We start from the raw sequence: 10,685 nt of genomic DNA on the forward strand, positions 1-10,685 counted from the left end.
AGACCAAATTTGCATCAAGAACGAAACTCCATTCCAGACTTCCAGTGGAGATCTGCTCACCGTAGCCGAGCAGGACATGGTCGAGGGACGCGAAGACGGAACAGGAAAAGACGTATCTCCAGTAGCTGCCGCCTCTACCGCGAACACGGATGCCACTGCCGTCCTGCGACTCCTGCAAGAGCATGCTGTCCACGTGTGCGTACCGGTTCTTCCTCCCCAAGAACCCCGGCAAGGTGTCGCCGCCACCGGCCACCACATCGCCCCCCAATTCCCCATCACCTCTGCCTTGCTCAGCCGCTCCCTCCTTCTTCCGAGATGCCCACCAGGCACCCAGCTGGGGAACGGGAGGAGGTGAAGTGGATCTGAGGAAGGAAGCCAACGGCGAGGCAGGTAGGTGCGACATCTGGGGCGTGGCGGCCGGTGGGGAGATGGAGGCGGAGGCGGAGGTGGCGAGGCGTTTTTCTTTCCACGAGAGCTGGGGGAGGGGAAGAGGACGAAGCGGAGGCGTCGAGGCACTGCGAGGTTGTTTTTTTTCCTAAGGCCCTAGGCGGTGGCATTGAATGAACCGGGAGAGAGCAAAAGCACGCGGACACACACACGAGGCACGTGGAGGCGTCCGATTCGTGAACAGTAACTGGACAGTAGCTGCAGCGCTCTCGTCGCGCGGGAGTTTCATATGAGCGAGGCAAGGAGGCGGAGGAATTAAAGGCCCAAGTCGACGGATGCGGCGAGGCTGCGGCGAGCGCGAGTGCCGAGGCGGCCGCGCGGCGCGTGGAGACGCGAGCTTCGCAGGCTGATGGACGATGGCGCCGAGGCTGAATAGGCAGGATCACTGCGAGTGGGGCACAGAAGAGCTGGGCCCATTAATCATGAGATAGGGAAATTAGGCATGCACACGCACGAGATCCAGGCGCCGCGCGGACACTGGGCCGGGCGTGCCTGTCTGGGTGAGCAGGAGGGAGGGGCCCGTAGGCAGCAGCGAGGAGAGGATCTAGGCCGGTGGAGGCAAACACGCGGAGGATACGGACCGGAGGAGCGTATGCGCACATCGACGTCCGCCGGTAATGCAGCACCGGAAGACCGGCAACGCGAAGGCAGCATGGACACGCCGCGTGCATCGATTGGATGGCCGTACGGATAACAGTAATCAGAGCGCTGAGGACGCAGCGATTCTAGGAGCTTTATGGAGTTTCATATGTAGACTCAACGAGCAATAGCTTTCTTAGGCCTTGTTTAGTTGGCGAAATTTTTTAGGAAATGGTATTGTAGCACTTTCGTTTTTATTTGGCAATTAGTGTCCAATCATAGTCTAATTAGGCTTAAAAGATTCGTCACGTGAATTTCGTCTAAACTGTATAATTAGTTTTATTTTTTATTTATATTTAATGCTTCATGCATGCGTCTAAAGATTCGATGTGACGGGGAATCTTGAAAAATTTTGTAAAATTTTGGGAACTAAACAAGCACTTAGTACATTTCTTTGTTTATTAATTTTTCTATAAAAAATAGATATAAGATTATGAAACATCTCAGTTGCTGGCATCTTTTATGGTAACTCGAGAGAAGACTTTACAGGTCAACACCGATAACAATAGCTGGACATTTCTAACTTTTGTGAGAATTTGTAGAATATATCCATTCTAGCACATGTCTTAAGCGAATCGACACGACGTATCTTGTGATAATTGCGTGAAGGAATCTTCCTGTTAGTAACAGTAACTCTAAACTCTTGACTTTTCTCTCATTTTTAGGCACGGAGATCCGAGAACAAGGACATCATTGTTTCCATTAAGGCCCTGATTAGATTTCAAAAATTTTCACACTAAAGTGTCACGTCGAATCTTACGGCACATGCATGCAGTACTAAATGTAGACGAAAAAAAACTAATTGCACAGTTGGAAGAGAAATCGCGAGACGAAACTTTCGAACCTAATTAGTCCATAATTAGACACTAATTACCAAATACAAACGAAAGTACTATAGTAGCCGAACAGTAGCCAAACCCAAAAAATTTTGGGAACTAAACGCGCCCTAATACATACAAAAAAAAAAAAAAAAGACAGGAGGAATAGTGGAGTACTCCACATCTCCCTCGGCAAGTCTTCTTGGTCCAGCAACAACCGTAACATCAGATGGGACACTTGCCCTGAAATTCCAAGTCCAGGTCGTCCTTCCACTAATACCATCGCTACCAGCTGGAATGCTTGTCCAACGCAAGAGAGATTTTTATTGTTCTTTGTGGAGCTACCAGTTGTTACAGTCTCAGCATAAAACTGTGTAGATCGACACAGTACGCCACTCATCACACCATCCTCCATCTGACCATCTCCAGAAACAAGCCCTTGCAGACCTCCGATACAACGATGTGCTCCACTGGAGTCCTACTAGCTCGCGCATGTGCTGTGCTCATGTGTTTGGCCGTCGTGGCGCGAGCACCGCCGGCCAAGGTCCATGCCGCCGGGACAGGGAATGAGCACCTTGGTATCCCTACCAAAGCATCCCTGGCGCACTGCCCCTCCCACTGCGGGGATGTCGAAATCTCGTACCCCTTTGGGATAGGGCCGGACTGCTTCCGGCAAGGCTTCGAGCTCACCTGCGACAACACAGCTGGTTCTCCCAGGCTGTTCCTAGGAAACTCAACTCAGGTGACTTCTATATATGTCGGCAGCAATTATGTTCGGGCTTCTGCTGTTGGGTACAATATCACCATGGGCTTAGGTGTGGACACCTACACTCAATCCTGGGAGGCCCCTACTGGTGTTGTTATTGATTATGAAAACAGTATATATGTAGTTGGATGTGGTGTCGACATCTACATGTTCGGTGATAATACGACAGATGTCATTGGTTCTTGCATGAGTATTTGCACAGATAACAGAGAGATCATGGGCAACGGTGCCTGTCAAGGGTTTGGCTGCTGCTACATCTGGTGGTCATTAGCGGGCCGGCAAGCATTTACTCTCAAGCTTGGACGCCGCAATAGTACGATTGCACTGTTAGATGAGGCGCTCTCTAGTATCAAGGTCATCTTTTCGAGATCCTATCACTTCGTTATAGGTGATCTTTATGCAAGTTGGGTGAATACAAGCAATGTTCGAGGTATGCTACTTGACATTGCAATCACGGACCAACCAAGCTGCGCAAGTGCCCAATCCCAAGAGAACAAGGATACCTATGCATGTAATAGTGAAAGCATCTGCAAGGATCTACCAGTATCTCGAGGAGGCTACAACTGCTTCTGCCCTGGTCAAATGGAAGGCAACCCCTATGTTGTAGATGGCTGCATAGGTTCGTGTGCCTCTCTCTGCTTCTTTTTTCGCATGACTTAATATTTTAAAGTGGCATGTAGACATTTTCTATATTTATTGCATTATTTCTATTATTACCAATCTGAAAGCACCCACAAATTTTGTCACACATGCATGTGGATTATATTGTTGTGTTACTCAAGATTAAAATAATGTGCTGATCCCTGCACTTGCAGTATTTATTGTCATACATATCAAATGCCTTTGCTGCTGAACTAATTAAACTGGCTAGTTTATTCGTCTCAAATAATAAATGACTTACTACTTTCCTTGGATTAATCCTAATTCCTCACTTTGTGTACCATGAAGCAGATTACAATCCAAAGGCACCCAATGACAACTGTACGAGATTATGTGGAAACATAGCCATTCCATTTCCTTTTGGGATTGAAGAAGGCTGTTTCGCAAATGATAACCTACGACTCAACTGCACAAGTAACACCACTACTATTCTAGATCGAGGGTACGCACAATATCGTGTGACCAATTTATCACTCGATGATGGGCTTATGACGGTTACAAAACATGCTGAATGACACAAGCTCCAACAATATGGAGAGAGTAGTCATCACTAACTATGATGGTCAATATCAAAGTTTCTATCCAACTGTCGAGGAGGTTGTGGATGATAATTTTGATTTCTCTCAGGAGGATGTAGTAATAAAATGGGCTATAGCAAATATAACTTGTCAGAAAGCTATGTTGAATAATGCTACATATGCGTGCATAAGTGACAACAGTTTCTGCAAAGAAGTCATGCGAGGCAAAACACATGATGGGTACCGCTGCAAGTGTTCCGATGGCTTTCAAGGAAATCCGTACCTTAAAAATAGTTGTACAGGTTATATTTCTCTCTTATATAAACTTATTTGCACTAAGTTTCTTGTTTCTCTAATACTAATCTATCTAATCGTGCTATTACACATGCTAAATTTTAAGAGACAAAAATATTACAAGTTATGGATAGGATCTCCAACTAATTGCTTATTTTTTCTCTCTATGGTTGTGATACACTTCGGGCGTACCTGCCATAGAAAAAGGGGACTGGCCCACCGAACTGAACCAACCAACTCAGCCCACCATCCCTCATGGGTGTAATTGGTTATAACCGGCTGTAGTTGGTCACGACTCACAATTGGGGCCTGGTTGCAACTAGTCACAAGTCACGACTGGAGTCTAGTTGCAACTGAGCTATGACTGGCTTAGGGCCTGTTTGGATGGACTAGAACTACTGATTAGTTGACTAGTGATTAGCCCAGCCCTATTTGGATCCACTCGCTAATAAGTAGTACCATCTCAATACAGAGTCTGTTATGCCCCTGAGTTCGTCTTTTCCAATGTTCTCCCGGATCTAGCTAGAGGCGTCCGCGAGCGGGGGGGCCTTGGCGGGCGGGCGGCTAGAGGCCATAGGCGTGGGGGCTGCACTGGACGGCCTGCTGGTGGCGGCGGGTAGCGGTCGGAGAAGAGCGGGCGGTGGGCGGCAACCGGAGAAGAGGGAGAGGTGCGGGTTGAGGTAGGGGGCAGCGCCGGCCATGCGTCCTCGCACACACCGGCCATGTGTCATGGGTCCTCGTGCACACCGGAGAAGAGGGAGAGGAGGTGCGGGTCACCTCGGAGCCTCGCACGCGCCGGAGAAGAGGGACTGGCGCTAGTCGTCGGGGCCGGATAGAGCAGCGACTGGTGAGCAGGGCCATAGCAGAGCGCCAAGACCACAGGGACGACTGCGGGACAAGGGGGAATGGGTATGGTGCGTTGCGGATCGGGTACGCGTGGGACTATCGGTGTCTTTTTTCCACGGCAGGTGAAACTTTGGCCCCTGATAGTTGGACCCTATGGACTAGTGAGCTAACAACTAGTTGGGGCTTTGGCTAAACTTTAGCCCACCCATTAGTCCACATGTTTAGATCCTCAAGGGATAAAGTTTAGCAACTAGTTGTTAGCCCAAGTGATCAAACAGGGCCTCAGTTGGTTACGATTCGTGACTAAGCCTACTTGCAACTGAGTTGTGATTGGTTGCAGCTAATTGCAACTAGCTCAAAAGTCAAAACCTAAAAGAATAGAAGGTGTGGGTTACGTAGGCCACCTGGGGGCACACGGTTGGAATACGTGGATGGAGTGCTGGTTATGGTGGGCGCATCCACTATCCACAATGTATCCGGGTTCATTTAGCCTTACTATATAGTTTACATTGTAGTTACCAATTAATTGTTTTTCCATCCATATTCATATTTCCCATGTGCATCACACCTTAGGTGAATTTTAATGTGATTTGTTGTAACTTTAGCTTGAGTTGTGCTAGGTCTGGTTGTATCCCGCGTGTCATGACTCTAATGCTTATCAATATTTGCTTAGTTGCTTCAAATTTTTGTATCATCATGTTAGATTGAAATTGTCATGTGTTTCATCCCACTGACAAGTAAAGTTTTGTGTCACACATGAGTTTTGATGGGGAGAGACAAAGTATTATATTGGTTTTGGTGATTGAGCCCTACATCTAGTGTGGGAAGGAGAGTTCTATTGTTGTGCCCAAGTGCTTGGAGTTCGGGTAGCACTATCACATAACAATTTTTTTTAGAGATGGGCATAATAGATTTTTGGAGGCAACCTACCCACCTGCCTCTGCTAAGGGTCACAATCAGTTAGTAATTACAGAGGTGGTGGTTATGCTCGTCTCTACAAAACGAAGGAAAAATAAAAAATCAGCCTACGGGCTTACTCCAAGCCCGGAGATCTGCCACTGCTAGACCACCGGCTGTCCATCAAGGTCATCCTCGGAAATTCGCCACCTGAGCCTGTCGGCCGTCCTCAGAGATCCAAAGTTGCCAAGCTCACCCGGCATCCTTGCCACCATCTGTGGAGATCCACCGTTCATCCTCACCTTCGTCTCTAGATATTGAAAGCATAGATACAGCTATTATCGAGCCTCATCCTTCCCTCTATGAGCCCAATCAACCTCCCCACTCATTCTCCCCACTTGTCCTCCCAGCCATCCTCCTAATCCATCCTCCCCACTCATCACCCCAGGTCATCCTCGCCGTTGTCAATTCCCACTATCGAGACCACTACAAAGAAAGTGACGGAGACAGAGATAGAGTCTGAGGGTTGGAGGGAGAGAGGTCATCACTCATACCTTGAATATGGTGGCAGCACTTGATCCATCGCGCATTTTGCCTAGATCCGCATGGCCACGACCTCTGCCTCCTAAGTTCTCGTTGTCGCCCATATCCTTGTATTCAATGCATGATCAAGCCTCCATGGGTGTTGTATCCCTTTAAGGATGTCATCAACTCTGTCCTTTGGTTTTGTCCTTTGTGCTCCTAGCTTGTTCGAGTATCGCATAGTGTTCCACTCGGACCCTTAGTCAGGCTGATGTCTGAGGAGCCCTAGATCCCTTAGCTTCTAATGCACAGTCCTTAATTCATTTGGCCAAATGAATTACCCAGAGGCATCAGGGACAACAGCTTAGACACTAATTGTGTTGGTATGGCCACCCAGAGTACATACCTTCATCAAAATCTCTAGTGCTTATTGTTGTGCCATTTTATTCAAAATGTTCCTTTCATATTTGGTTCAATTATGGATTGAAGGTTCTAAATTGAACTTTCTAAGTATCTCTATCAATAACTCTAGCCTGGGCCCTCTATTTGCCTGAGAGAGGACTTCCTTGATTTCTAGTGGCCTGGTTGTATTGTTACTCCAATAATATCCTAAATCTCAATGCTCATTTTATTTGTGATGTGTGGAAGCCGCTTGCCAGTGGCTCATCATTTCTTTTTTTCCTTTTTATTTTCACATTTTCCTCCTCTCAGATTTTTTATCAGTGGAGGTGCCACACCGGTTGCGAGCTTAGCCGGGAGGAAGAGTGACCAAGAAGGGAGAGGAGGTAATCACCGGAGATGAATAGAAAACGATAAAATAAGGAGAACGATCAGATCTTTCTAGAGAGGGTATGCCAGCGAGGGAGAGGGGTCAGATCTAGCTTGTGATGGGACATAGTTGCTGAGACCGTTGAGTATGCGCCATTCGCTCCTGGCACCGACATGCATGATAGAGGTCTCAGTAGGTGGGAGGAAGGGTCAAGAAGGGACTGAGGTGCTAGATTTGATTGCAACCTCGAGGCGACAATGGTCAGGAAGAAGGTACATGGTGGTAGCCTGGTTGGGTAGAGAGAGTAGAGGGAATTGGGCGGGTAGACGGTGGTGGGTGAAAAAACAGAAAACAAAATGTAAGGGAACCTACTTGACCCTAGGGAGAAAGGGTGAGTGGAGGGATTTGGGGGCCTCTAAGATTTGAGGGCTTGAGTAATTGGATTTCTAGACCTTTTTTTGTTTCCAACCCTCACATTTAGGGTAGGGTTGGGTTTAGTGGACCCGCTAGAGATGCTCTAGGTTTCTCCAATAATACATACAATTGTTCAGCGTGCCTTCAACAATAGCATATACAATTGTTTAGCCTATTGCTCAAATAGCATATACAATTGTTCAGCCTACTGCTCAACGCTTAAGATGTTGAATTTTTTCTAAGGATTATGTGTTGAGTAGTATACCTTTTTAAATAACAAATGCTTACAATTGGACTATAAATGTATATATGTCATAATTTTTTAGTTGAGATGTATGAATTGTCTAATGTAGCAACTCACATAATTTAATTTTGTAAATTATTAATATAATTTAAGTACATTATTAGTGTCACTGTGTTGATAAGGAAATATTTTTTTTGTACTTGTTAAACTGCAGAAATGTTTGCTTGTATATAGCTTTGTGCATGTCTATATGGTGGGACATAACATGTATGGATATTTAGAGTAGTATTTTATATATACCTATAGCGGTAGGAATGGATATTTTAGAAGAGTATTAGGGGTTACAATATCTCTTTTCACAAAACATATTTAGATAATGTATACATGGATTTAAGGGATTATTTTAGTTTATTTTATGTAATAAAACATATAGGTAATTAGATGCAAATTTGTGGAAGGTTAATTTATGATATCTTACAAAATGGTAGAGGTGGGTAACTTGTATGAAAATTTAGGGTTTACTTTATATTATTTTTCGGGCAAAAGCGGATAACTTAGATATAGATTTGTAGGGTTATTGACTATTTGTTAATGACATATAAAGGGGGTGATTTTATTTATAAATAGAACAGATCCAATGACTATTGTTTTCGACAAATCACAACAAATAAAGGGTCTGACAAGCACCACCAATGGTTCTACATGATCACACATCCCATTACTTTTCTTTAAATGACAATAAATGCATGCATGTTTTACTTGCATCACCAAACTTTATAACCATCTTACTGATACAGATATTGATGAGTGCGCTATTCCAAACAAATGCAATGGAATATGCCACAACTTTGATGGAGGCTTCAATTGTACAAGTTGTCGCCATTGGAAAGAGTATGATCCAAAAAAACACAAATGTGTCATGTCAGCTAAGCAACGTAATCTAATTCTCGGTGAGTCATGTATTTATCTATCAAAATTAAAAACACAAAATATTCACATTCACATTTAATGGATGTAGGGATTGCAATTGGGCTTGCTTGTGGCCTTGGATCCATAAGTTTTGCACTTGGTGCGATTGTACTCACCGGTAGGTGGAAAAAAGATATCCAAAGGAAAATCCGAAGAGCATACTTCAAAAAAAATCAAGGTCTGCTCTTGGAACAACTAATATCGGATGAAAGCGCTGTAAACAAAACAAAGATATTCACTTTGGATGAACTAGAGGAAGCAACCAACAACTTTGATGCTACTCGTGTTCTAGGTCATGGAGGGCATGGCACAGTTTATAAAGGGATTTTGTCTGACCAACGTGTCGTGGCCATAAAAAAATCCAAAATAGTGGAGCAAACAGAGATAGATCAGTTTATCAATGAGGTTGCTATTTTGTCTCAAATCATTCACCGCAATGTGGTGAAACTTTTTGGTTGTTGCCTGGAAGATGAGGTACCCTTGCTAGTCTATGAATTCATATCGAATGGCACTCTATATGGTATTCTTCATGAAAATATTGCAGTAAAATGCTTGCTATCATGGGATGATCGAATTAGGATTGCACTGGAAGCAGCAGGAGCACTTGCTTATCTACACTCAGCTGCCGCAATACCAATTTTCCATAGAGATGTGAAGTCTTCCAATATACTCTTGGACGACAACTTCACTGTAAAGGTTTCTGATTTTGGTGCTTCAAGATCTCTTTCACTTGATGAAACACATGTGGTGACAATTGTCCAAGGAACATTTGGTTACTTAGACCCAGAGTATTATCATACAGGTCAACTAACTGAGAAGAGTGACGTGTATAGTTTAGGAGTGATACTTGTGGAACTTTTGACAAGAAAGAAGCCATTTTTTATCAATGAATCAGGCGCAAAACAAAGCTTAGCACATTACTTCATTGAAGGACTGCAGGAAGGGGCTCTCATGGAAATAATAGATTCTCAAGTTATGGAAGAGGCAGACCAAGAAGAGATTAATGATATTGCCTTTGTTATAGAAGCATGCTTAAGATCCAAAGGAGGGCATAGACCAAGTATGAAAGAAGTAGATATGAGATTACAATTTCTAAGAACAAAGAGGCTAAGGAAGAAAACACATCTTTTAATTGAAAAGGATGGAGAAATAGAACCTTTGTTACGCTCAGGAACTCAACACACACATGAACACATTGATGTTCTTGTCAATGATACACATTTAATAGTTCCAATGATGTCTAGGTGCTACAGCTTGGAGCAAGAATTTGCGGCATCATCTAGTATGCCTCGTTAACTTAGTGTTTGCTTAGATGTTGAACACATCTATAGTAACTATCTATTTTAGTGAGAAACTATGGTGCATTTTGTCCCCCCACATGGTATTGTACCACATAGATTATGTGTATATATACAATGTATTCTAGAGTGTATTGAACACATCTATAGTAACCATCTATTTTCAGTGAGGAACATGGTACATTTTGTTCCCTCACATGATATTGTGCTACATAGATGATATGTATATGTATATAGTGTATTCTAGAGTGTATTTTACTACCTAAACATACACCATTACCATGTTTACATGTAACATGTTCCCTCTATTACAAAATGTAATGTGTTTAAGTTTCATCATAAGTCAAACTTTTCTAGCTTTGACTAAGTTTGTAGAAAAATTCACAGACATCTTTAACGTCAAATTAGTTCTATTAAAATCTACTATAAAATATATCTTGATAGTGCATTTATTTGGTATTAAAGATGTTAATTATAATATATTCCAAACTAGTAGTGTATGACCTGACACCGTGTTGGTATAAATTAATGCACACAGAATATTCCGCAAGCGCACGGATATTATACCGATGTAGCACTTCACC

General features: G+C 43.8%; 1 pseudogene; it reads left to right on the forward strand.

The window, feature by feature from the left end:
- The first annotated feature begins 1,718 nt into the window (after positions 1-1,718).
- Positions 1,719-10,387, forward strand: LOC136476772 (wall-associated receptor kinase 3-like; annotated as a pseudogene).
- The last annotated feature ends 298 nt before the right edge of the window (positions 10,388-10,685 follow it).

This window comes from Miscanthus floridulus, chromosome 8, assembly GCF_019320115.1.
Source record: "Miscanthus floridulus cultivar M001 chromosome 8, ASM1932011v1, whole genome shotgun sequence".
Taxonomy (NCBI): domain Eukaryota; kingdom Viridiplantae; phylum Streptophyta; class Magnoliopsida; order Poales; family Poaceae; genus Miscanthus; species Miscanthus floridulus.